The following is a 22,242-nucleotide window of genomic DNA, read 5'->3' as shown; positions in this document are numbered from 1 at the left end:
ACCCTAACCCTAAAAGGGTTTGTATATATTCTATTTTTTTCAACTAATTCTAGTGTACAGTTAGTCATTTGTGGTGTGCTCTCTAGCTATGCCCTCTCTCCTCATCTCCACTCTTCTCCTCTCCCCTCTTCATATTTTGTCATGGTATCAGAGCTCCCTTGCCTTCCGCTGAGGCATTGTGATCCGCTTATGAGAGTGTGAGAAAGTGATTGAGAGATTGAGTGTTTTCATTCTTTCATTCCGTTGATGAGAGAATTCTGTCCATGAGAGTTTGAGAGTCCCTCTTCTTGTGAGAGTGAGATCCTTTGAGAGAAAAAATAGGGAGAGTTCCCTGAGATTGAATAGGAAACCCTGCCTTTTGAGAGAGTTGTGAGTGCTTTAGGAGAGAGAGAGGTCTACTCTACAATATTCTTACTTCCATCTGCTATATCTCCTCAAAATGCAATGAGCTCTACAACCTGCGGATACAATGAAGTAGCAAAGGCAGCTTCTACAACAAGTCCTACGCAATGGTGGACTATAGACCTTAGCAGCAGCTGCCATCTACCTCGACTCAGCATAGAGGCAACTTTATCCTCTACACTAGCTGCAACTCGGCGGTCTTCTACAACGATCCCTCAAGGACTTGCACGGTGACTCCTTCAGCGAACTCTACAATGAAGCACCACCAATTATGAGCTCCCGTTTCAGATTCTTTCGCTCATCCTTCAACTCAAGGTGCCGCTCAAGGGTCTTCATTCGAGTATAAAGGTCTTCCTCCTCCATTTCTGACAAAATTGTAGCATCAGGCTTGAGGAGGGGAGGAGAATCGATTGCCATTGCACTGACGCTCTGCACTGCGATGGCCATCGAAGCGGAAGCTAAGTAGTTGTGCAAAGGACCTCCATGCGCGGACGCCGTTTTGGCATTTCGTCAAATACTTGGCGGGCCTTGACCAAACTGCCGCACTTGGCGTAAATATTCAGAAGGGTGTTTTAGCAATCTTTTGGCATATGGGCATGTACTTGCTTTTTCTTCTGCTGGTGATTTCATGTTGATGCATCCCTGCAGGACATATTTATAGTCCGCCCCATTGCCTGGTCTATCTAAAAAATCAAATATTTCTATCAATCTCTCCGTCGGATCTTGCATCCTCATTTCTGATCGGTGCTGCATCTTTCCAATTGTCCTACCGGCCCGCTTCACCTGGACATACATGCGGTGCAAAATACAAACTATACTTGCAACACTTTGGGTACAAGCCCAAGCTTAACGAACGCCATCAGCATCGCAAACTCTCCAACGAAGCGCCATCGACCAACAGCAACTCGCCACCGATCAACGGCCTCTCCAAACGGGCTCCCTCCAGTGCATCGCCGCCTCGAACGATTGGCCGACTCCCAGCGACGGACCTCCAAGCTTTTGCAAGTAGACGAGAGAGACGACAACAAAGGACAAAATCCGAGATTCTGTCGGCATCTCCAAGATTCTGGCAGACCACGAGGCGACACGTGGCATCCCACACTCAACCCAACCTTATCCTCAGGGTCACCACTCACCCCAGAAGTGGTCTGCAGGTTGACACATGGTAGACCTTATCTGCCACGTCACCATCTCGCTCAGCTTGCCATGTCATCGCCCATCTGCCACATCATCATCTTATCCTGTCTGCCACATCATCCAACTGACACGTGGCAGCAGACTGCCACGTTAGCAACCCACGTCAGCATTGCCACATAGGCAAACACGTCATTAGCCATGTCACCTGTGCCACATCATCAGTGCCATGTCAGCATTGCCACATCACCCTACTGACATCATATGTGCCACCTCAGCACTGCCACCTCAGCAGTCTAGTCAGCACTGACCCTCTGCAGGCACAGTCCCTTGCCAGGCACACTGTGCACACACTGCATGTGCACACTCCTGCCACCTCAGCACAGAGCTTCACTGGCACACCTCTTGCTAAGCACAGTGCCACATCATCACTGCATGTGACTCACAGTGACACATCATCATTGAGCACCATTTGCACTCCTTTTGCCCCTCCACCTAGATCAAGTCGTATCTCTTGATCCAGGAAGAATTTGAGGGTGCTCCAAAAAGGAAAGTCGCTCGATTTTTTGTGCTCTATGCGCTCGTTACATCGTGCGCACATTTCGGTGCAAGTTACACTCACATTTAAGCCTCGCCGACAAAACCACTTCCTTCACGCACATTTGCCTCTACATCAACGCATCTGACCTAGCACTTAAAAAGAACAAAAGAAAAGGAATTATTTACTGCTCTTTCATCGATCGACGGTTGGTTTAGATCTAGATCAGAGTAGACTAGATCGCCATAGAGGGGACGCTTTGAATTCCCCAAGTTGCCAATCTAAGCCATGCCCAAAATTCCCAACTAGTACCTACTCGGAGTCAGTCCATACGCTCACATCTGATTTCACATCATTACATTACCTGAAACCTTACGTTCATTAGTTCAGTGAGCATACTTCATAGTTCAGAGGCATTGCAGATTGATTCAGTGGGCAAATAGCACTTGATTTCTCACACACATGCCACCATTGTAAAGCCTATTTGGCTATCTCACGGCATCGTGCACATCATTTTTCAACCTTGTAAAGCCTCTTGGCTATTCTCGGCATCATTGCCACAAGCCTTGTAATACAGATCAGATCTTATATACTGCAGTTCTATCTTCACTGACGGTACAGAGATTTCACTTGGCATCTTCAGTGTATTTGCAGTTGATTCATACAGAGTTTTTCAGGACACTTTTGAGTACATTGTTTGCACCATGTCGACTAGCAACCTCAATCTGGAGGCATCTGCTAAGTTAGACAACTCCAATTATGGTACATGGAAATACCGAATGGAGACCATTCTTGTGCTTCAGGACAAATGGGAGTATGTTGATGGATCCATACCTAGACCATTGGCCGATCCAGCCACCAGTAGCTCTACTCCATCTGTTGTCAAAGCACCAGCAATGGGATCTACATCGGGATCTACATCTACACAAACAGTTTCTGCACCAGTAGTAGCAGATCCTGCCATTGCCCGAGCTCAAGCAGAATGGGATAAGAAAGACAAGTATGCCTATCACCTGATCAAGCAGAATGTGCAAGATGTCATGCTAGGACAGCTCAACACAGTCAAGACATCAAAAGAAGCATGGGATATGTTTGCAGCTCTCTACGAGTCCAAGAACACATCCAGGATTCTCACCCTGAGAAACCAGATCAACCAGAGTTTCCGCAATAGCAATGAAACCGGTCATGCTTATGTACTCTGCATCAAAGACTACAACAATCAACTTGCAGCAGTAGGAGAGACTATGAATCCCGCAGAAATGGTTCAAGTAATCCTGAATGGACTAGGAGAAGGATATGAGAATCTAGTTCGGAGTATTGCCATCCAACGGCAAATTCCAACACTGGAAGACCTTCAGTCAGTTCTACTTGGGGAAGAACTCAGGACTAAGGCCACTCAAGCACGTAAAGGTCATTCTAATGATCAAGCATTCACAGCTTCAGACAGAAGCAGAGGCAAAAGCAGAAACAGAGGTAGATCATATCAGAAAAGTGGTCATCATCAACAAAATCAAAGTCAGAATCAGCATCAGCATCAGCATCATCCTCAGCAACATCAAAATCAGCAAAGAGGAAATCATTCCAACCGAGGAAGATTCCAAGGACGAGGGAATGCATCCACCAATGTGTCAAACATCCAGTGCAATTACTGTCACAAGTTTGGACACTATGAAAGAGATTGCCGCAAGAAGCAGTACGACCAAGGCGGTCAATCCAGCAGTAATCGAGGGAATTCCCGAGGAAGAGGAAATCATCATGGTGGACATTCTAGTCACAGTCATGTTGCAAATGAACATGGAAATATGTTTCTTGCGAGTGAGGAATTGCATCAGACTGATACAATGCACCTAGACATTGATTTCAATCCCAAAGAGGATTTCAGCTATCAAGTCGACCAAGTGGAACAGGATCCTTGGTACATCGACAGCGGTGCATCATCTCATATGACAAATCATCAGGAATGGTTCACAGAAATGAAGCCATTAGAAGGACAAAAGAATGTCATTTACACATCAGACAATACACCGAATCCGGTTCAAGGGACAGGTGTTATCCTTATGAACAACTTCACTGGTACAAAAGGATTAGTCAAAGATGTGCTCTATGTTCCGAAGCTCAGCAAGAACCTTTTGTCAGTAGGTCAAATGACGGAACACAACTACAAAGTCATCTTCGACGGTGATGAATGCACTATCAGAGACAAATCCAAAAGAGGTCAGCTAGTAGCAAAAGGTGTCAAGGAAGGACGCTTATACATGATGCTAGCTACAGTACCAGATAAGCATGCCATGTCAGCTCAAATGCAACAGATGCCACTATCTGCAAAATGGCACAAGAGATATGTGTTGAGATATCAAGCTCTACCCCCGATATATCTCCTGGATGACTATCATTTATGTCACCGCCTATGTTAGTTGTACTCGTGGTGTAGTTAGACTACCACGTATGTTTTTGGTTTGGGTTCACATATGAACCACGTATTCTAGGTTTTGACATATAGGGTATTTCCCTCTTCTATTGTATTATTGTTGTGTGCAAAAGTGAAGAAAGGCTTCACCCTCCAACCTTGTGTCCTCTCTCTTTTGTGTGTTGTGAAGAAAGCTGAACTTGAGTCTCCTATCTCTCTCCCTTATTCTTTACATGGTATCAGAGCCTTGTTCGTGGTAAGGAGCTCAAGAAAGCAAGCCAAGTTTGTGGTGTCCTGGTAAGAGGACCAGTGTTGCTTTCCTATTTCGAGTTTGGGAGCAAATCTCTGCAGGTAGCACAAAAGTGAAGTGTTCAGCCATTTCAAGGCTTTTAAGGCCATGGTTGAAAAAGAGAAAGGGTTGCATATTAAAGTGCTAAGATCTGATGGAGGGGGAGAGTACTTTTCAGAAGAATTTTGTGAATATCTGAAAGAACAGGGAATACAAAGGAAGTACTCATGCAGGTCTACCCCTCAGCAGAATGGGGTTGCAGAAAGGAAGAACAGGCATATTGCAGAAGTAGGACGTGCGATCCTAAATGAGAAAAACATGCCTGATTATTTTTGGGTTGAAGCAGTAGCAACTGCTGTTTATATTATGAACAGAACCCCCACTGCAGCTGTCCATGGCATGACGCCCGAAGAAATGTATACAGGCCAAAAACCAGATATTTCTCACTTGAAGGTATTTGGTTGCATAGCTTATGTTCATGTTCCTGATGAGAAGAGAACAAAGCTGGATCCAAAGGCAGAAAAATGCATCTTTATTGGATATGCTCTACACCAGAAAGGGTATCGCTGTTATAACCCTTCCACCCGCAAAATGCAAGTGAGCAGAGATGTTGTTTTTGATGAAATGAGCAGCTGGTATGCACCAACTGTTATGGTAGGAGATGCAGATGCAGGAAATGGGAATGCTGCAATAAATGCAGAGCAGCAATCTCAAGCCTTGAGTGGACCCAGAGAGTCCTCTACTAGTGGATCTAATGCATGGACAGGGAGATTGAGATCTAGTGAATCGTCACATGGCAGCCCTGATAGTGTTGTGCAGGTATCACATAAGGGAAAAGAAAAAGTAGACCATGCTCCAGTGTTTGATGTGTCTGCTGGTAGCTCTCATGTTGATGGAGAGTCAAGCGGCTCTGAAATGAGCCTTGATGAGGAACTTGGGATTCCTTCTGTTGTTACACCTGGTGCAAGGAAAAGCAGGCATGATTTAAAGACTCCTGCAACTGATCCAGTTGTACGGAGGTCCACTCGTATTAAGTATCTAGTTGACAGGCTGAGATATGATGGGTATACAGCACATCACTATGCTTATATGGTCAAGGTTCTAGAGGAACCAGAGCCCACATGTTTTGAGGATGCAGCAGGGCATAAAAATTGGGAAGCAGCTATGGATGAAGAGATGGCTGCCTTGGATGCAAACCACACTTGGGATTTGATGCCTTTGCCTCATGATAAGAAGGCTATTGGCTGCAAGTGGGTTTACAAAGTAAAGCACAATGCTGATGGGTCTGTTAGCAGGTACAAGGCAAGATTGGTTGCCAAAGGTTTTACGCAGACATATGGAATTGACTATGAGGAAACTTTCAGCCCAGTTGCAAGGATGGCAACCGTGAGAGCAGTAATTGCTATGGCTGCTGCAAAGGGATGGTCTTTGCATCAGATGGATGTGAAAAATGCCTTCTTGCATGGTGATTTGTAGGAAGAGGTTTATATGATGCAGCCAGAAGGTTATGAGGATAATTCACACCCCGATTTTGTATGCAGGTTGCGCAAAGCCTTGTATGGCTTAAAACAGGCGCCGAGGGCATGGTCAGACAAGATAGGGCAATATCTTGTCACTATTGGATTTCAGATTTCCAATTCAGATTTTTCACTTTATGTGAAAAGGACAAACAGAGGGATTGTGCTTGTAGTCATCTAAGTCGATGACTTGATTATTACAGGTGATAGTGATGCAGACATTAATGAAGTGAAGCTGCTGTTGAAGCAGAAATTTGAGATGAAGGATTTGGGAGAGCTGCGTTACTTCTTGGGCATTGAGGTTATTAGATCCCCGAGTGGGATATGGCTGTTGCAAAGGCAATACGGTTTGGACATGCTGTCCAAATATGGGATGACAGGCTGTAAGCCTATTTCTGTCCCATTGGAGCAGAATGTGAAGCTCAATGCAGAGACAGGTGAGCTTCTTGAAGATATTACTATGTACAGGCGCATAGTAGGTAGCTTGATCTACATGACTATAACCAGACCAGATTTGAGCTATGCTGTGGGGCTGGTAAGTCAGTTTATGCAGGCACCGAGGAAGCCACATTTGGATGCGGCTAGGCGCATACTGCGGTATGTGAAGTCCACATTGCATTATGGACTGTTTTATGAAGCTGGGTGTGCATTACAGGTACATGGATACACAGATGCTGATTGGGCTGGTAGTGTCTCAGACAGGAGATCTACTAGTGGTTTTATGTTTTCCCTTGGGAGTGGTGCCATCAGTTGGAGCAGCAAGAAGCAGCCAACAGTTGCCTTGTCGAGCACAGAGGCTGAGTACAGGGGTGCAGCAATGGCTGCATGTGAGGTAGCTTGGTTACGGAAGCTACTTGCAGATATGGGACAGTCAATTCATGCAGCAGTTGTCATTCATTGTGACAACATTAGCAGCATCATGCTTGCTAATAACCCAGTTTATCATGCTAGAACGAAGCACATTGAGGTGCATTATCACTTTGTGAGAGAGAAGGTTCTAGCTGGTGAGATTGATCTTGTCTATGTCAGCACTGAGGAGCAGGTGGCTGATATTTTTACGAAGGCATTGGGTACCGAGAAGCTTCGCAGATTTAGGAGCTTGCTTGGTGTATGTGAGATGGATTTGAGCTTGAGGGGGAGTGTTGAGATATCAAGCTCTACCCCCGATATATCTCCTGGATGACTATCATTTATGTCACTGCCTATGTTAGTTGTACTCGTGGTGTAGTTAGACTACCACGTATGTTTTTGGTTTGGGTTCACATATGAACCACGTATTCTAGGTTTTGACATATAGGGTATTTCCCTCTTCTATTGTATTATTGTTGTGTGCAAAAGTGAAGAAAGGATTCACCCTCCAACCTTGTGTCCTCTCTCTTTTGTGTGTTGTGAAGAAAGCTGAACTTGAGTCTCCTATCTCTCTCCCTTATTCTTTACAATATGGTCATGTCAACTTCAAGTACTTGTTAGATCTAAGAAATCAGAATATGGCAATTGGGATTCCGAAGCTACAGTTTCTTGGAAAGGTTTGTGAAGCATGCTGCTTTGGCAAACAAAAGCGAACCAACTTTGTCAGAAGTACCTCTCGTGCACGAGGTATTCTTGATTTGATTCATACAGATGTATGGGGTTATGCCCAGACCCGCAGCATCAATGGTTCACTTTATTACTTGACCTTCATCGACGACTACAGCAGATATTGTTGGGTCTACTTTCTGAAAGAGAAATCTGAAGTGTTTGCCAGATTTCAAGAATTCAAAGCCATGGTAGAAAACCAAGCAGGCAGAAAGATCAAGGTCATGAGATCAAACAGAGGAGGTGAATACATGTCTTCAGCATTCATGAACTTTTGCAAAAATCACGGCATTCGAAGACAATTCACATGTGCAGATACTCCTCAGCAAAATGCAAGAGCTGAAAGGAAGAATGGGACTTTAGCAGACAGTACTAGAGCAATGCTTAGTGAAAAGCATCTTCTGAATCAGTATTGGGCAGAAGCAATAGCTACAGCTAACTACTTGCTTAATCGGCTTCCTACCGAACCGATACAAGGTATGACTCCTTATGAAGCATTCACTGGACACAAGCCACGCATTGGGCATCTCCGCATATTTGGTTGCATAGCATATGCCCACATACTTGATGATCATCGCAGGAAATTGGATGCGAAGTCACGCAAATGCATCATGGTTGGCTACAGTGAAGAAAGCAAAGCATACAAATTGTATGATCCCATCAACCGCAAAGTCATTATCTCCAGAGATGTCGATGAGGAATCAGAATGGAAAACCTCACCTACACAGGAGATAGAAGCATCAACTTCACAGTCATCTATAGAACAGGTTGATGAAGCAGAGCAAGAATTGTCACCAACACCCCAAGCAGCGCCACAGCAGCTCAGACGGTCTACTAGGGAAAGCAGACCACCAGCCAGATTGACATATGCTCAGAAAGGCAAAGCCATTCAGGTGGAAACCACCAACTATGCTCTTATGACTACCATCATGGCTACAGAAGAGCCAGTGTACTTCGAAGACACAATAGATAAGCCAGAATGGCAAACTGCTATGAATGAAGAAATGGATGCTTTGTATAAAAATAACACTAGGGAATTATGCGACCTTCCACCAGGAAAGGAGGCCATAGCCAACAAATGGGTATACAAAGTGAAGTACAATCCAGATGGTAGTATTCAGAGATACAAAGCAAGATTAGTTGCAAAAGGATTTGCACAACAATATGGCCAAAGTATGATGAGACTTATGCTCCAGTAGCAAAGATGGATTCCATACGGTTCTTGATATCACTAGCAACACTTAGTAAATGGAATGTGTATCAGCTAGATGTCAAGAATGCATTTCTCAATGGTTATCTAGACGAGGAAGTCTACATGCAACAACCAGCCGGTTATGTTGAACCAGGAAAGGAGAACAAGGTTTGCCATCTCAAGAAAAGTCTCTATGGCTTAAAGCAAGCACCTAGAAGTTGGTAGGGTGTGATTTTTTGGTGAGCTTTTTGTCATGAGCTTTTTTTCAATTTTCATGAATATTGTGAGCTTTTCATTCACCTGAGAGAGAGAGAGGGGGAGGGGGGGTTCATGGAGTGGGGTGGGTGGAAAGTTTGGGTTATAGTTGCAGTTAAGAGGAGAGAGGGGGGGGAGGGGAGATAAAGGAAAAGGGGAGGGATGGTCGCATGGGTAAAGTGGCATGGAGAAGGGAGGGGAGGGGAGTTGGAACATATATTTGTTATCATAGTTAGAGGGGGAACTTATAAGGTATGCAAAGAGGAGTGCAAGGAGGAGAGAGAGGATGAGGAATGTGAAACTTATGTTCATCTACTAAATGTAAAGGGGAAGGGAGAGCATATGGGAAATTTGTTCATTTTCAAAGTGTATAATTTGATAGATTTGACCTCGTATTTGGATTCCTCGTTGAATTCCGGTCATTTTGAGTACCAACATGACCATATTCCGATAAAAATTAGAAAAATGGTGTTTTTGTCATTTTAGCGCAGACTCAAAATGGGGCCCAAAACAGGCCAAAATGACAAAAACACCATTTTTCCAATTTTTATCGGAATATGGTCACGTTGGTACTCAAAAAGACCGGAATTCAACGAGGAATCCAAATACGAGGTCAAAAGTTTCAAATTATACACTTTTAAAATGAACATATCTCCCATAGTTCCTCCCTTCTACTTTGAATATGGACATATCTTCCATAATTTTTTGCCTCCTACTGCCACTCATATCCGCCCCCACCCTTGTGCATAGTATACACTCTTCCACTTTTTCCACATGCTATGAAAATCAACATATCCTATATCATCTTCCCCAGCTTTCTTATAACAAAAACATGTATGGATTTCTTAAAAAAGCTCGCAAAAACAAAGGAAATGGTCAAAAAGCTCACATTAAAAAGCTCGCCAAAAGATTTTTCCCAAGTTGGTACAGCAGAATTGATAAGTATTTTGCTGATCTGGGATACATGAAGTCCAATGCAAATCATACTCTCTACTACAAAGTTCAAGGGGACGACATTACTATTGCACTTTTGTACGTAGATGATCTGATTGTGACAAAAAGCAAGGATAGCTTCATTAGAAAATTAAAACAAGACTTATCTGCAGAGTTCGACATGAAAGATCTTGGACTTATGCACTATTGTCTTGGAATTGAGTTCTGGAGAGATTCAAATAGCACATTCATGAGTCAGCTCAAATATGTTGATAGTTTCCTGAAGAAGTTTCATATGGCAGATTGCAAGATTGTAGCCACTCCCATGGAACAGAGTTTGAAACTTACTAAAGATTCAGAAAAGCCTACAGTCAATGATAGATACTACATGCAACTCATTGGATCTCTTATATATCTGACAATCACATGGCCAGATATTTGTTATGCAGTAAGCTCACTAGCACAGTTTATGGCAAATCCAAAACAGTCTCACTGGAATGCAGCCAAAAGAGTCTTGAGATACATCAGAGGTACAAGACAATTTGGGATAGAATACAGAGGAAGTCATCCACGGTTGCATGGATACTGTGACAGTGACTATGCTGGAGATCATGAGACTAGGAGATCGACACAGGGATATGCATTTTTCCTTGGTCAAGGTGCTATATCATGGTTGTCAAATAAATAGCCAACTGTTTCTTTGTCTTCAACTGAAGCAGAATATAGGGCACTCACTACAGGTGCATGTGAGGCTATATGGCTCAGAAGACTATTGTCAAAAACAGATTACTTTGATGAGTCAAAGCCAACAACAATATATTGTGATAATCAATCGGCTCAAGCATTGGCCAAAAATCCAGTATATCACTCCAGGACAAAGCACATTGATGTCAGAGAGCACTTCATCAGAGAAAGAGTGTTACTTGGTGACATCACACTGCAGCATTGTGATAGCAAAGAAAATGTTGCAGACATCTTTACCAAACCACTCGGTAAAGAGCTATTCGAGAAACACCGACTAGCTCTTGGTTTGATGCAGAAGAAGGACATTCCCATTAAAGGGGTGTGATGGAATGTAATGCTCAGTCCTTCTTCGATTCCCCAGAATCATCATCTTGAGGGAAGGCCTACTTCATGATGTTGATCTTGAGGGAAGGTGTTGAGAGTTCACGCTCAACATCATGTGATCATGTGTGCATAGCACCATCATGTGATCATATGTGCATAGCACTAACTTATAGAGTGCTATAAAGGAAAGGGTTAGATCCCCTAACCCTAACCCTAAAAGGGTTTGTATATATTCTATTTTTTTCAACTAATTCTAGTGTACAATTAGTCATTTGTGGTGTGCTCTCTAGCTGTGCCCTCTCTCCTCATCTCCACTCTTCTCCTCTCCCCTCTTCATATTTTGTCATTATCTTTTTCATATCCTTTCAGATTTTCTTTCTTAGACTTGCTATGAACCATGCCATGAGGTACTTTGCATTTGGGCATGGGTCACATTTGGCAATCAATCTCTTCATCTTTCCTAGGTATGTGTGTACATCTTCTCTCCGGCCTTGTTCGATCTTGCTGAGTTGGAGAGCGGGATCATCTTGTAGCCTCTCCGTTTGAAAGCGTCGTTTGAATTCGGTTTGAAGTAGGTCCCATGTGGCACGTTCTTCCGCAAGAAGGTCTAGGTACCATTCTGATGCTTCATTAGTTAAGGCCATTGGAAACCAAGCCACCTTGGTTTCATGGGATTGATCGCCACCTGCTCGACATGTGGCATCAAAATGCTGGAGGAAGCAGGTTGGGTCTCCCCTACCATTATATTTGGGAAGTTCTAGTTTTCCCAAGGGGCGTCGGCCTTGATTGTTGAGATTTTGTTGATTGAAGAAGTTGCCAGCCTCTGCATCGAGCTCGATATCACCATCATGATCATGACGGCGTCCAGCCATGTTGGGGCGTGGAGGAGTTAAAGGGAGTTGTTGAATCTCAGGGGGGGATTTGGGGTAGAGGATTGGCGGGGGCGGTGGTTGCAGCAGAGTTATATGCTGATGTGGTGAGCGTTGGAGTCGAAGGCATTGGCTGAAATGTAGCTGCATGCAGATTGTGCATGATTTGCCAAGGGTGTCACTGTACGAAGTGCAGGTGTGGATGTAGCTTTGTTAGGAGAGTTAGAGTGGTGTTAGTTTGTGTAGGGACCGTCATGTTAATAAAGTGCCTAATATTGTCCTACGTGTGTAGGGAAATGTGTCGGTGCAGACGAATCGTTAATCAGAGGTCACGATGTGAAAATACGAGTGAATTTGTGTAGAATGAAGCCCACACGGAGGTGCGAATGAACGTGTGCTAGGGATGCCAAAATGGTGTGCAATGGGTTGAAAAAATACCTCATAATGTGGTGTTTCCCTCTGTGAAATCTAGGTTCAAACGGGGTTCAGTTTGGGTCCCAAACGGATGAGTTACGAGGGGTTAAAGTAGGGGTAAAATTGGGGTTGGGGGGTCCTAATGGTGGTGTGAAGAGACTTTAAGTCCAACTGAGGGGTTGAAACCAAGTTGAGCTAGTTAGACTAACTAACCTATTTGTCTAGTTAGAGGCTAATCTGTTAGTCTAACCTAACCTAGTGATGCTTAGACTGACCATAGTTAGTTCAACTAACCTAGTTAGTGTAACTAACTGTTGGTGAAGCTAACCTAGCTAAGGTTAAAACTAACTGAACTAAGGGTGAAACTAGCCTAGCCTAGGTTTTTGCTAACTAACCTAGCTTAGCCTAATCTAACTGAGTTAGAGTAACTAGCCTAGGGTTAACCAACTAACCTAACCTAACTTAGGTTAACCAACTAACCTAACCGTAGTTCGTAACTAACCTGAGGTTAGTTTTAGGTTAGGTTTTTTTTAAAAAATGTAAAAAAAAAAAAAAACTGTGTGGGGGTGGGGGGAGTTTTGCGCAGGGGGGAAGAGGGGCGAGGGTGAGAGGGGAGGGGGCGAGGGGGGGAGAGGAGAGGGGGTGTGCGATGTGAGGGGAGAGGGGGTGAGTGTGGGGGGGGAGACGGCGGGGGGTGAGAGGGTGGTGCAGGGGAGAGGGGGTTCAGGGCGTTAGGGGAGAGGGGGTGAGCGCGGGGGGGATTCGTGTCCACTACCTAGCCTGATTGTATATCATGTGGCTTCTATTTAAGAAATCAAGAAAATTTCTTAAGGTAGTAACCCAAGGTTGATGCTTGGGGTTGATATGTTTGGCTAGAAATGGAAAAAAATTTCTCTCTCCTTGCCCTTGAGTGTTATGTTCGTGAAAGTTTGAAGTAGTTTGTTGTTTTACACATACCTACGTATGTTTACTCACTACTTGAGACGCTAGTCTCCCCGGCAACGGTGCCAAATAATGGCTCTTTCCTACTGCTTTCGTAGGAAGAGCTGGGTATTCTATGTTTGCAGGGTTCCGAGGCTTTTTGTCACCTACAGATTTATTGGGATTGTCGGTTGTAGTATATGTGTAGCTTAGGACCTCGAGTCCTGTTCCAGTGAGAGACGTAGACTTAAGTGTGGTAAGCAAACAAAGTGCATGCATGTGTAAAAGGAACGTAAATCATCTTTGTTGAGGTAATGAAGGCTTTCGCCTTCATTGGGGGTTGTAGGGTTTAGGAGGAGTTTAAAGATTAGAAAGAGGTTCCAGGGTTCAGAAGGAGGTTCCAGGGTTTAGAAGGAGTCCAAGGTTAGAAGGAGGATCCAAGGTTCAGAAGGAGGTTCCAGGGTTTAGAAGGAGGTTCCAGGGTTTAGAAGGAGGTTCCAAGGTCAGGGTAGAGTACATGGTGGAGAACTCGTCTCCCTCATAGATGATGGAGTTTTAAGGGTTAAGGAACAAAGGATTTAGGGGAGCATAGGAGTGGGAGAGGAAGCAGGTGTAAGAGCATGGGGAAAAGAAGAGAGAGGAGGGAGGAGGAGGAGGGAGGAGGAGGAAAGAGGAGGAGGGAGGAGGAAAGAGGAGGAGGAGAAGGAGGGAGGAGGAGGAGGAAGGAGGAGGAGGGAGGAGGATGAGGGAGGAGGAGAGGGAGAGGGTGGGTTGCAAGGATGGAGGAGAGGGGAGGAGAAGTTGCAAGGTTAGGACATGCTTTTGGACGTGCAGTGCAAGGAAGCATGGACACTTGAGACAAATGCTTGGAATACCAAAGTAGACTCAACACAATGCCCCAAAGACTGTGGGCTTCATTCCATTATGGGGTATTTATACAAGTTGTAGAGCTTCTCTCTCTGCACAAAGTTGTTTCACAAAGTTGTAACACAAAGTTATAACACATTCTCTTTCTACATGTAGGAGTTGTAACACAAAGTTGTATCACAAAGTTGTAACACGAAGTTGTATCACAAAGTTGTAACACAAAGTTATAACACAAAGTTGTATCTAGAAGTTGTAACACAAAGTTTATCACAAAGTTGTATCACAAAGTTGTAACACAAAGTTGTTTCACATTCCCTTTCTTCATAAGTTCATGTTGGCACAGAGTCAACACGTGGCTGTGATTACGTGGCACTGATGATGTGGCCTGATGATGTGTCCTGATGACATGGTAGATAAGGTGCTGACATGGCAAGAGGATAGGGATGACATGTGGTAGCTAAAGTGTGATGACATGTGGCACATAGATAAGGTGATGACGTGGCAAATGTTGGAGTCTACTGATGTGGCAGACAAAATGACATGTGGCACTGACAGAAAGATGACGTGGCTTGTGAGAATCTCTTAGATGCCAATGAAATCTCCAAGATTCCATCGTCTTCTCCGTCGACTGAGAAATCTGCAGCGCACGGGCTGCATTGGAGAGCAGTTGTAGAGAGACTAAGACCTGAGGGTCGTTGTTGAAGGCTGCCGTTGGAGGGCATTAGAGCCAGAGTTGCTCGATGTGTGCCTGCTTGGAGCTTTGTCTGGTTGTGAGGTCTCACTGGAGACGTAGGGAGCTTTAGCTCTTGGATGGCGCTACCTATCGAGGCTATATGGAGCTGGGCATTGCACGGCTTACAGAGTTGGTGAGCTAGGAGCTCGGCGTTGCCTAGAGAAGGCTGCATAGAAGGTTGTTGAGTCGATGAGAGCCAATGTAGAGCTGCACTACCGATTGGAGACATCCAAGGCTTCTGCTATAGGAGCCGCTTGTTGGAAGGAGGCTCGTAATTGATGATCGTAGGAGCTGTTGGAGCTCATAGTAGAGATTTTGTTGAGGAGCTAGTTGTTGCCCATGCGTGGGCTTTGGTCATGCGGGAGTCGAGGAGTTCATTGATGGCGTGTACTACGGTTCGCCTTTGCTGCGACTTGTTGGAACACGCTTGGAGCTCGGTGGCTGCTGCTAGTCGTTGTAGTAGCTTGTAGTGTGTAGCTTTTGTTGGCCGTCTAGCATGGAGAAGGCAGCTTGAGTATAGCATTTGCAGTAGCATATGCTGTGTTGAGTGTCATTGCAGCTGAGAGTGTCGTGAGTAGTCTCGTATGCAGGCTGTTGCTGCTATGCTGGCTCGTCATCGTTGAGCTCGTGGGAGAGATCAGATGCACGAGCTGACGACGCAGAGTCGTAGGAGCTGCTCATCACCCGTAGGTCCTTGCTGAGCATTGGTTGTTGATAAAGAGCATCAGTGACTGGTTTGCTTCTTTGTTGGAGGTCGTGTGTGTCGGCTCCTTTGTAGTTGCTTTGTAGTTGGGCTTATGATAGAATAGAACCTCTGTGACAAGAGATGAATCTCTTCACAATATATCTCTTGAAACTAAATCTTAGGAACTCTCCCGAATGGATTTCCTCTCCAAATCTCTCTCACAAGCAATGGATTCCTATCTCAATGAAATCTCTCTCTCACAATAAGAATGAAGGGAATTCTCAAACATGCAGTGGATGCAACGGAAGAGGAAGAAATCTCTCTCTTGAAATGAACAAAACTTTCTCTCTTTCATCAACGGAATGAAAGGATGCTTACTCAATCACTCTCAATCAATCTTGATCTATCACTCTCTCTCACGTGGATCACAATGCCTCAGCAGAAGGCAAGGGAGCTCTGATACCATGACAAAATATGAATAGGGGAGAGGAGAAGAGTGGAGATGAGGAGAGAGGGCACAGTTAGAGAGCACACCACAAATGACTAACTGTACACTAGATTTAGTTGAAAAAATAGAATATATACAAACCCTTTTAGGGTTAGGGTTAGGGGATCTAACCCTTTCCTTTATAGCACTCTATAAGGTTAGTGCTATGCACATATGATCACGTGATCGTGCTATGCACACATGATCACATGATGTTGAGCGTGAACTCTCAACACCTTCCCTCAAGATCAACATCATGAAGTAGGCCTTCCCTCAAGATGATGATTTTGGGGAATCAAAGAAGGACTGAGCATTACATTCCATCAAAAGGCTGAGGGGAAGGCTGGGGAGAAGGCTGAGGGGAAGGCTCATGCTCTTGGGGCTGGGGAGTAGGCTCATGGGACTTAGGGGGAGGAGAAGGCTCAAGAGACTGGGTTGGGGAGTGGGCTCATGGGACTTGGGGGAGTTGGGGGAGGGCTCATGAGAGCTGGGGGAGGCGCCACTAGACCCAGATAGGTTCGTGTGCATGAATGCCATGGAGCTGGTGGAGCTAGAGGAGGAAGGCTGGAGGCGGCGTCCAGTGGGTCTAGCGGTGTTCTTCACTCTTGCCATTGAATAATGAGAGTTATGGTTTTTAAAATCTTTTTATAAGGGCCCATCATGGTTTGACATCCCTTTTAATTACATTTAGGGTTTCATCGTGCCCCCTACCCCTACCCTAGCCCCTCCACCCCCCCCCACCCTCATCGCCCTCGTCCCTTCTTGCCCTCCCCCTACTTGCCCCGCTCCGCCGTCGCCCTCCCCCATACCCCCCATCCCCCCTTCCTCCCACGCCTGCTACCACTCCACCCCTCCCCTTGCCCTGCCCCATGCCCCTTCCTTCTCTCCCCCCTCCTTCACCATGTCCCCAGTTTCCCCAACGTCATGTGAGTACAAAAAATGTGGTCAAAATAAGCAAGATATTAAAGAGTGAGTGCGCAAATTGTGGTCAAAATAAGCAATATATTTATTTCATATTTGTACACAATTACCTCATAGCTTCTATTGGTGGTTGGACCCATCTACTCCCTTCTCTCACTCTTGCTTGCAACCAACGTGTGACTCCTTGACTTCCTATGGATGCTTTCTAAGCACTATGCATTCTATTCTTTGATACAATTTGAATTGCTTTTGCAAGTTCTAATGCGTTTGCCTTTTTAGACTTTAAAGTCCTTCCTAGTAAACATCTAAAAAACCAGTCGAACATCTCATGCAATGCATTGCTGCGAGTGACACCACCACCATGCCTTGAGTTCTTGAAGTAGGCTGCCTTGGCTCTATAGTGCAACTTCTCCATGCCTTGTGTATTCCAAATTGACAAAGGACCCCAATTTTGTACAAACCATGGTCTGTGTGCATAAAGAATATGCTGCAAACATGATGAGAATCAAATCATCAACAAAAATTGTTAAAAAAGCAAGTGCTAAATATTACGATGGTGCCAAGATTACCATGTAATGCATAATGTGAGACTCCCCCCATGCTTTCACCATTAATTGCATAAACTCTTTCACAGCCATCCTGAACCTTTCATAATACATCTCATCGATTTGAACCAAGTGAAGCAATTTTATCAATGCATCTACCTTTGTCCATACTTTGGCTCTCAAAGTTGCTACTTGAGGGTGAGAAGCCTTATTGGTTGTGTCACTCCAAGTCCAATGCTTTGGCTTTATCATGAAGATCCTGGTTCTCCCTTTAAAGATCCTGCATAGAGTTATGAATAGCAACAATGGTGCTATTTCCTAAATGTGCTAGCATCTCTGCTTGGGCTCTGTGCATCTCGCTTGCTTGCATTATAGCCATTGACTGAGCATTGTTTAACCAATTGCAATAACCAAGCAACCCCACATGTCCATTTCCAACAAACCGAACTAGCTCATGCATTGTATGGAAAGGAGGGCTCTTTTGGTTGGTAGGATCTAAAGGATACAAGGATCCTTATACCCAAATGTCGAGATGCTTCTTTCCTTGTGAATGAAGACTATGGATTTTGGAAGCTCCCCTCAATCCTAGACTACGTGTGCTTGCATACTTAGCCTCCAACTCTAACTGAACCTGGTACTTGTTGGAGACATCCTCGAATGGTGCCATGACTAAAGGAGTGTAGAGAAGGAGAAGGTGTGGAGATGTAGGCTTGAAGGAGCAGCACGCAGGAAGAGGGAGGGCGAGGAGGAGGAGGGATGGGGGAGGGAGGACCAGTAGTTGAAGAGGAGGAAAGGGGGGCAGACCAGTAGGTGTGGAGGGTGAGGAGGAGTAGGCGTGGAGGAGGAGGGAGGGGGGAGGAGGAGCAGCGGTGGAGGAGGAGGGAGGGGTGTTGAGATATCAAGCTCCACTCGTGATATGCCAGGGTGACCGTTGTGCATTTATGTCATTGACTTGTTAGCTGCAGATGTGGTTGGTACACCGCCCATGAATAATAGCTAGATGATAGCTATTCGTATGCCTGTGCGCAGAGATATTGGGAGATATAGAATCATCCTTGTTGCCTATTGATGTAAACTCGTCACTAGGAAGTGACTGTGTGGTCAAATACCACTTTCGTCAGTTTTGCAGATTTGCCCTTGTGAGGCTGAAGCTGTGTTTTTTGCAGTGATAGAATATTTTGCAGTGTTTGGTAATGGCGTCTGATTCTCTTTCACAGATTTGTTGAGATATCGAGCTCCACTCGCGATATGCCAGGGTGACCGTTGTGCATTTATGTCACCTACTTGTTAGTTGGAGATGCGGCTGGTACACTGCCCACGAATAATAGTTGGATGATAGCTATCCTTATCTACTCTAGTTTGTGGCTCAATTAGTATGCCACCTTAGTTAGTTGAGTTTTGTTTGAGACCCACATATAGGGTTCTTCTATTTCTTTGTACTTGAGTTCTTTTGGCTTTCACAACTAAGAAGAGGAAAACTATTTTCAACCTCCACCTTTGTGTGTATTCCCCCATCGTGTATGTGAGAAAGCCGCAAGTGAGACTCCTTCCCTCTCTCCCACTATCTTCACATGGTATCAGAGCCTTGTACATGGTAAGGAGCTCAAGAAAGCAAACCAAGTTCGTGGTGTCCTGGTAAGAGGACCAGTGTTGCTTTCCTATTTTCAGTTTGGGAGCAAATCTCTGCAGGTAGCATAGCCAGAAGTGCAAGAGTGCACTATCTCAGATTGAGATGCCCTTCGCAGTGTGGCGAGAGTGCAATATATGCTGCGAGTGTGGGCGAAGCCGTTGGTGACTATTTTTTTGATTCGAGGCCATTTCGGGGCCCGTTTTGAAGGCGGAAGTTCTTCGCAGGCACTTAGAAAAAGGCCCTGTTTTTGTTGTGCGACCACTGCTCGGCTAGTCGGTGAAAAGTTGCCATAGAAATTGCATCGTATGCCTGTGTGCAGAGATATTGGGAGTTTCAAAATCATGCTTGTTGCCTGTTGATGCAAAATCGTCACTAGGAAGTGACTGTGTGGTCAAATACCACTTTCGTCAGTTTTGCAGATCTGCCCGTGTGAGGCAAAAGCTGTGTTTTTTGCAGTGACAGAATATTTTGCAGTGTTCTGTAATGGCATCTGATTCTCTTTCACAGATTGTCACTGAAAAGCTTGACAAGAACAACTTCCAGGCATGGAAGTTTAGAATGACGAATTTCCTTATGGGAAAAGGCTATTGCGAGTTCATTACAGGAAATGAAGAAGAACCCGTTCTTCCTAATGTTCCCAATCAACATGAAATGCAGGCATTTAAAGGATGGCATGAGAGAGCTCGAAAACTTATGTACTGGCTATCTATCAGTATTTCGGTCTCTATGATTGTGCATATTCAGGATGCAAGTACGCCAAAGGAGGCATGGGATACTTTGGCAAAAATGTACTGCACAAATACGCAAGCCAGGAAAATGCAACTCAAACAGGAGTTGCACAATGTGCAGAGAGAAAATTTGAGCATAAATGACTACCACATGAAGGTGAAGAAAATTGCAGATGCACTTGCTTCCATTGGGTCGCCAGTGGAAGATGATGATCTAGTTTCTGTGACCTTGAATGGGAAAGGATTATGCACAGTTCTGGACATCCATGCCGTCCATGAAAAATTTCCTCATTTTGAAGAGTTGTTTGCTCTTCTGATTTCAGAAGAGCAGAGAAATGGGGGTGCATCTTCTTCAGGACGAACTTCAAAAGAAACTGTCTTCTACTCAAATGCTTGTTGACTCTGTGCCAACATGAACTTATGAAGAAAGAGAAGGTGTAACAACTTTGTGTTACAACTTCTAGATACAACTTTGTGTTACGACTTTGTGTAACAACTTTGTGTTACAACTTCTACATGTAGAGGGAGAATGTGTTACAACTTTGTGTAACAACTTTGTGTTACAACTTTGTCTTACATGCAGAGAGAGAAGCTCTCCAACTTGTATAAATACCCCATAATGGAATGAAGCCCACACTCTTTGGGGCATTGTGTTGAGTCTACTTTGGTATTCCAAGCATTTGTCTCAAGTGTCCATGCTTCCTTGCACTGCACGTCCAAAAGCATGTCCTAACCTTGCAACTCCTCCAACCTTGCAACCCATCCTCTCCCTCTCCTCCTCCCTCCTCCTCTTCCTCCTCCTCCTTTCTCCTTCTCTCCTTCTCCTTCCTCCTCCTCCTCCTCCTCTCTCCTCTTTCACCCATGCTCTTACACCTTCTTCCTCTCCCACTCCTATGCTTTCCTCAACCCTTAAACTCCATGATCTACGAGGGAGACGAGTTCTCCACCATGTACTATACTCTGAACCTTGGATCCTTCTTCTAACCCTGGACTCCTTCTAAACCCTGGAACCTCGTTCTGAACCCTGGAACTCTTTTTGAACCCTGGAACCTCCTTTTGAGCCCTGGGACTCCTCCTAAACCATGGAACTCTTTCTAAACCCTGGAACCTCCTTCTGAACCCTGGAACTCCTCCTAAAACCTACAACCCCCAATGAAGGCAAAAGCCTTCATTACCTCAACAAAGATGGTTTACGTGCCTTTTACACATGCTTGCACTTTGTTTGCTTACCACACTTAAGCCTACGTCTCTCATCGGAACACGACTCGAGGTCCTAAGCTACACATATACTACAACCGACAATCCCAATATATCTGTAGGTGACAAAAAGCCTCAGAACCCTGAAAACATAGAAAACCCAGCTCTTCCTACGAAAGCAGTAGGAAAGAGCCAACATTTGGCGACTTCGTGTAACAATGCTGGAAGAGGTAGAGGCAGAGGTAGAGGAGGACGATCTACAGGCCGTGGTAGAAATCAGAATATGCAGCAAACTCAAGAAAACCAGTCCTACACAGGAGGACGTGGTAACTCTAGAGGCAGGGGCAGCCAAAGACGCCGTGGTGGATGGCAAAGAGGCCAAAATGCAAACAGCAATGTTGAATGCTACTACTGTGGTAAAATGGGTCATATGGCTAAGGACTGCTACAAAAAGTAGAATGACATTGCAGCAAGGCAATTATACATCTTCCAGTAGACAGGGTGATGACAGAAATGAGCATCTATTTATGGTGCATCATATGACCAATTCTATGACAAGTGCAGAAGAATGAAATGATGTGTGGTATGTTGACTCAGGTGCTTCAAACCACATGACAGATCATGCAGAATGGATGCAGGATGCAAGGAAAATGGAAAAACCAGGATTTGTGGAGACTAGTGATGATACTGCACATCCTATTGTGCAGATTGGTAAAATTCCTTTGTCTATGCAGGATGGGAAAAAAGAAATACCTGTCCGATGTATTTCATGTCCCGAACATCACCAAGAACCTGGTTTCTGTTGGTCAAATGGTTGAGCAAGGCTTGCAGGTCAGATTTAATCCTCATGGATGCTTTGTTGAGGATATGAAAAATAACGGTCGCTTGATAGCAAAAGGAAAGAAGAAGGGAAGGATGTTTACGTTGGATGCGGA

General features: G+C 44.7%; 1 pseudogene; it reads right to left on the bottom strand.

Moving 5' to 3' along the window:
- Positions 1-16,599: 16,599 nt before the first annotated feature.
- LOC147889562 (uncharacterized) overlaps positions 16,600-22,242 on the bottom strand; it is a 22,373-nt pseudogene continuing 16,730 nt past the window's right edge.

Source organism: Dipteris shenzhenensis, chromosome 20 (genome assembly GCF_047967505.1).
Source record: "Dipteris shenzhenensis isolate YYH24624 ecotype China chromosome 20, Dip_SZ_1.0, whole genome shotgun sequence".
Lineage (NCBI taxonomy): Eukaryota > Viridiplantae > Streptophyta > Polypodiopsida > Gleicheniales > Dipteridaceae > Dipteris > Dipteris shenzhenensis.
Note: the sequence above shows the minus strand (reverse complement) of the source record. Positions and strands in the feature narration are given on the sequence as shown.